Here is a 6,701-nt window from a genome sequence, read left to right as displayed (position 1 = left end):
GTTCTGCGACAGTTGGGCGTGGGTTGATGTTCTTCGTGTTCTTCAACAGCACCAGCAGAATAGCTTTCCTGCAACTCGTGATTTTTGTCTCCTCTGGTTCTCTAAACTACCCCAAACTCTTCGTCCTCCTTCTATGACCTTCAACCAACCTATATATAGGCAATAGACCCAAAAATAACTCGATTTAATCCCTCTCTTTCCTTCACAGCACGTTTCGGATATTTCCTTTTATGAATCTTCTCTACGCGTCTTACAAATTAAATCTGACGTCCAAGAATCTCCCAATGATGGCATTAAATATACAGAAGATCTTCTACCCTTATCTGCACGTAATCCCCATGTATAGAACCAAGAAAATTCCCGATAATAATGCTCATCCTCTGTTTTGTCCAATCCAAGGATTCATCCCTATTCCTTCGTATTTGATAAACATACATCCCATGTTATGCTCTAAGAAGTCCATTCCAACACGAATATGCAGTTGAATCACTCCAAATCAGATCCATAAAATCTCACAAGTCCCGTGAAACTCCAAGCCTTTGTTTTGTATAAACTCGATTTCTGACCCTGTTTTTTCGATTCTACAGCTCATACCTTCCCTGTTTGACCAAAACAGGGTAATCCCAATCCACAACAAACACGAAGTCAGCCTAAAACGCGATCAAAATCTCTCCAAAATGTTCCGCTGCAAAACTGAATTTGAATTCAGTTTTTCCCGCCAAAAATCTGGAGAAGAGAAAGGTTGCCCCCTATCCAGAGTAGAGGTGCCGATAGCAGGTGCCTTTGGGGTGTCCTGAGGGTGCCCCTTAGTAATTCGGGTACCCCTTATCCATAGTGAGAGTCTGAATAGCAAGTGTCCTCTGGGTGCGCTTTTCGACAACTTTTCGAGTCGATCTTTCCGAAAATGTTTATTGGACAAAAATACCTACACACACATAAAACACCATAATAAGTACAAAAATGAGCACTATCAATATATAGAATCGAGACAAATTAGACAAAAAATGTGTCTATCACCAATATCCCACGGCAAATAAAAACAAATAAAACAAACATCAAATATATCATCCAGAAGACAAAGGGAAAGACAACACAAAAAAGAAGCACTTTAAAAAGGTTAAAGCTTAGCCAACTCCTGCCGCTTTTCCTCAAGTACCGGCGAACCGTTTCCTCCGCGGTTTCGGCTCGTAGCACCTCGTCGTTGTCTGCCCAAACATCTGCAAGCAAAAGATTCAGCACCACCTTCTTACTGGCAGTCGCTTCAGAATGCTTCCCCATCTCCTCCTCTAGCTTAGAAATCTAACTCATAAGCCGGCCACGAGGATCATTACGACTCTTCACCTTAGCCAACAATTCCTCCAACCACGTTATCGGAAACTAAACACTGATCGAGGAATGCAAGGTAGTCTCCCAGCTACGCATCGTCGCAGCATCAACAGAATCATCCCCTACACGCGTTAGTCGATCAGCGACCTCCAAGAGATTTCTAGTCATGTAACACAGAATGCCAACATCCAGAAGGCCCGCCTTTGCCATATGACCACCACCACGCTCCAGAATATCCCTAGAAGCAGCGGAAAAAATGGTTGGAACCCAAAATCCATGAACAAGGGTATGAGTGCCCAATCCTCGGCAGCTCTCACCACCAAAGGGAAGCGAAACTGTACATCCTCGGAATTTTGTGACACAATGGGAACAACTGGTGTTTCAGAAATAGGAGTATCAGTATGCTTCTCCATAGGAGCAGAAGAACCACTACCATATTTCCAGTCGCGTTTGCCAGACCCTTCAGCGCCAGGGACAACACGTCGCATGCCATCCATGTCAGGCTTAACAGTCTCCTTACGCTTTTTACCCATATCCTGGCGTCGATAATGAAACTTTAGCAAACAAACGAAGGGGGAAACAAAACAAAAAAAAATATATAGAGAGAAAGAGGGACAGGGAGCTGACCTCGGGAATGCACAAACCAGGAGAGATATCAACAGGGTTAGGACGAGTCGCAGAAGAACTTGAAGACGACTTAGAGTCACTAGTGGAACCTGAAAAATGAAAGATGACCACCATTGCGATAAACAACTTAGACTTATAAAAAAAAGGGAGGGGAGAAGGAAAGTAAGAGGAAGAAATAATGATGAAAACGAAGACACGTATTAAATAGGAGATTATCCGCAGGATCATCAATGGTTGGTGCCACGTGGGATGAAGATCCACCGAAAACTGATCGACTGGACCCAGACGGGCTCATTGATTGCAGCACGACACTAGGGGACACTGGAAGTTCCCCCTAGCACGGACAGTTTCAGCCCGAAGAGGATGTACTGACGATACATGAAAGCTCGGAGATACCCAACCAAATCCCTTAGGAAGACTAACCCCAAGATCCCTCAACTGGTCCACAAAACGAGGAAGTAGGACTATTGCTCACGCTTCTAGGAGGTTGTGACGCGCTCCTCCGACGACCCTGCTGGGGTTGTAAAGGTGAAATGTTAGCATAAGAACAAGGGCGCGGAGTAGGTAATTTAGTTGCTTCTCGCCTGGCCTTCTTTACGATACTCCTCTCAGTCCAATCACTTTCAGGCATGTTCAAGTACTCTTCCATTACATAAAAAAAGGGCTTCCACCCCACGCGATTGGAATGAGGAGCTTCCTGAGAAAGCAACCCCTGCTATCCATTTTATCAAAGAGAAAAGGGGGCGACGATAAAAGACGAATGAAAAAAAAGGAAATTACAATTACCTGTGTAGTTAGAGGATTAACACGCGGCCTTGACACATCTACCCGTGGAGGCTTACGATCATAAAACGATTTCGATCCCTTCTTCGACTGTATGGGCTCATGACCCTCAGGAGGATCCCAAGAAGTCACTAAAGGCTCTAAAGGGCGACCTTTATTGGATAGAACGAGGCGGTGCTCAGCAGATACGACATCATCAAGTTTAATTCGACCAGATGCATGAAGTACTCGAAGGTATATAACAGACAGGTCACGGGGAGAAGATGAATCGCTCAAAAGAAAATTCAAAGCCCGATGCTGTAAGAAATCATGGTACTCGTGGGCCCTTTCGGTAACCTCCAAGGGGCATGCAGGGATATGCTGCTTGAATAAAAAGTTGATCCCTCGATCAGACAGACACGTCGCCCCCTTAAAGACAAAATGATCAAAATTAGTGATGAGATCCCCAATATCAGAGCTTTCCGAAGGAGGAAATCTATGGGTAACCCCTTGATCAAACCCGACTTGAAGAACTACACGATCAGTGTTATAAGACATGGCGATAAGATTGCTAGCATAGAAACCAGGGAGATAACCGGGCAACACGACCATCGTCGAATCAAAATCTGCTTCTGTCAGAAGCTTTGTCGAGTCTAACTCCGTGTCAAAAGGCGCAGTTAAATCATAATGGGATGGACCGATCGACCATATGTAAGGGAATGGTGCAAATTCCTTAGCCACGTCCAAGTGCTTGCCAACATCGCCCTTGGGTATTTTCCCTTTAAGATTCCAAGAGCCATCCGTGGGTAGTCGTAGAAAACGGGGACCATCTTGATCGAACTATCATCTTGCTTAACATCTTCCTCACGATGAATCGCTAGCTCATTAGGATCATGTGCGCATGGAGGAATATGCTCCCAATACCACGCTTGCATGAAGGATGCCGGGATATAACTTTCAATCTTGTGAGATGAACCCACTGTCTGAAGGTCCTGACAGAACAAATCTATATGGCGATACAAGCCACCCAAGAACATCGGCGCAAGCGGGAAAGACACGATGTGAGACATCAACACCGCCGTCGGCACGAGCTCACCTTTAATGGTATCCTGAGGACTGCATTCGAACACATCATGACAAAACCAAGATAAGATAAAAGCAGCCAAATCCGCGTGGGGATTTTTCTCTTTTCGCTTGGGGGGAAGAACTTTTTCATCAACTACCCTCGGAGCCCAATACTTCATCCAAAGAGAAAAGGAGGCACGACGATTGGTTTTAGTAACCCATTTAGGACCAGCCTCTGTTCAAGGAGCCGACGAGCCGTGGATCGCCTCATACGCACGAATAAAGCTAGACAGTAATCGCTCTCCTGTTGGGCGCGTGGAAGGAACCTTCTTCCCTTCAACCCATTTAGCCTTCCCCTTCATAACAGATGAAGATGCCCCTTTCTTGTCTGAGCCAGAAACTTTCTTCCCCTCACTTTGCTTTGGAAATGCCTGGTCTTTCTGCACCAACTCACTACGGGAATCGTCCTTACATTTCAACAAATAAGTACACATCTTTTTGTCCTCGTCGTTCAACGCTCCATAGACAGCATCTTCGTCATACGAATGACTACCGTGGATTGGTATTCATGTAAGGGCGACTATATCCTCTAGAACGATGGTTGCCTCTCCCCATGCTGTAAAAAGAGTATGAACAGGAGCAACCCAACGACAAAAAATTCGTGTTATATCGCGTATACATCTCTTCATTTCTCACTTAAGAGACGAGTTTACGGCTTCGTCGATACCTTCTCTACGAAGGGCAGCCACGTGACTAGGATTGGAGCGTATGTGGGACGCCAAATGCGGCCACACCGGATGAGTTTTTGACTTGGACCAAATATCAATAGGGGGAAGATCATAGTTTCCATGATGAATAGCCATTCACGGCACCATTTTAAACGCAAAAGCATCCATAGTCTCCGACTCAAGTTGCATGAGCCATCCAGGGGCAGAAGGATAAGGTAATACAGGAGGAGTCAGAAGGTGAGGAACTAAGACATCGTCAAGAGGAAAAACGTGCTTACCTCTACGGAGTTCCCTTAGCTTCAGCGCGCGTTTCAGAGCGGATCCGCTTTTAAACTCTGTGATTGTATATGATTTATCGTCTTCTGGAGTAGGTAGAAGGATTTCATCCTGCTCTGAGTACTCGGTCTCCTCGGAACCTTCGTTCATGGTCCCTTCAGATTCACTATTCTTCAGACGAAATACTGGCGGAACTGCTAGACATGGCGAGTATAGGGATACGTTCAAAAGGATGGAAGGAAAAGAAAGATGAGGGGGAAAAAACTAACAACCTATATATAGAGAATCTCAGGAACCGAACGTAGCAGTTATGCAAAGGGAACGACAACCGTTAGAAACCGAAATCCGCGCGATGGAAGGTTAAGCGTCTCCCATGATCATAGAATCGATAAGGAGGAAGAGATCCTTATCTCAACTGCTTGCGAAGGGAGGAACGCTCAAAAAGATTTTTTATGACTATTGGGTCATTTAACAATTGACCCAACAGTCAGGCGACTAATATTGATACATGAAAAATGAAATCCCTTAACAGGTTAGGGGTGTCCCTAAAGGGAGAGATAGACCTAGTATGAGACATGGGGACTTGGAGACTAGGCCCAAGCCCAACGAAGAAATACCCTTTAAGTAAAAGGGATAAAGGAGGGATTAATAAATAAGAAGGAGGTTATATCAAGGAATGGCATTAAAATTAATTAAGGAGGTTTAAGACATGTGTCATGATGACATAAAATGAGGGACTTTTGGGAAAGTCTATAAAAAGAAGGACAAGGTACAATGGAAACTCAACTCTCTCTCTTACTATTCTTAGTATAGTGAGGTCACTTGGTGTATCTAGGACAGGTAGAACCAAAACTAAATCCACCCCTCAACAATGTGCCATAAAGTGTGTCGCATCTTTGTCGCTTGCAAGCATTCTCCTTCATACGTTTGAAAGTACATGAACGAACAAGCTTGGGAGTTCCAATGGAGTTTCCAATCGGATCAATGGAAAAGTTGTGACAAATTTTCTCAATCAAGCATGGATAGCCTAAATTCTTATTGGGAGATGTCATTGACAACATTTGATAAATGATAAACCCACAAATGTCAAGACTTTGAGTTCCCATCTTAGGAAATAGACCAATTCCGCAAAATCGCGACTCCAACGAGAATTCTCAATCGTGGAGGGACAAATATTAGATATTCCAAGTTTACCAAAGGACATCAAAGAAAGACTAAGATTATTAGTAGGTAGTTTCCCTTCATTCCAAGCAACACTCTTACCACAAAGACCAAACGAAATGGTTTCATATGATAGTCTTTCATCATTTGGCCTAGGAAGACGAAAATTACCCAAAGGATTTTGGTAATATTGAAATCAACTCTCTATTGACAAGAATTCTTTTTCTATTTATCATGGTCTTGAATTCCATATCTTCGATATTAACATCATAGATGTTAGCATAGAAAATTCTTGTAAGAGTGTCAAAACCTTCACCAAGACCATTAAAGATGTTTCCAAGATTGAATTTTTCAAAACATATCAAATCCTCTTTATGCCCACTAGTAAAATCCAACTTCTTTTCTAGAATAAACCCATTGGATGAAATCCTTTCAAAAACCTTTTCACAAGAATCATTGACAAACCTAATTCTAATGGAATTTTGATCTATAGGAAAGTTCATGCTAGAAGAAGATGAAAATCCCAATGTTTTTGAAATTCCTTTTGAAACCTTTAAATTTATCATGAGATCTAGAAATTGGAATGGAAAACAAGAGAAAATCGCTTACTTGGAATGAACCTTGAACACCCCTTTTTCTTATTTTTCTCCGAGGAAGATTTAATGGAGGAATTTCGTGAACCCTAGAAAGTTCACGTACGCGGAAAGGATGGGAGGAAGAAGAAGGTATGCATACTCCTTCTTTATATACCCACTA

The sequence above is a fragment of the Papaver somniferum genome, chromosome 3, assembly GCF_003573695.1.
Source record: "Papaver somniferum cultivar HN1 chromosome 3, ASM357369v1, whole genome shotgun sequence".
Taxonomy (NCBI): Eukaryota; Viridiplantae; Streptophyta; class Magnoliopsida; order Ranunculales; family Papaveraceae; genus Papaver; species Papaver somniferum.
The sequence above is the reverse complement of the archived record's forward strand: the minus strand, read 5'-3'. Positions refer to the sequence as shown.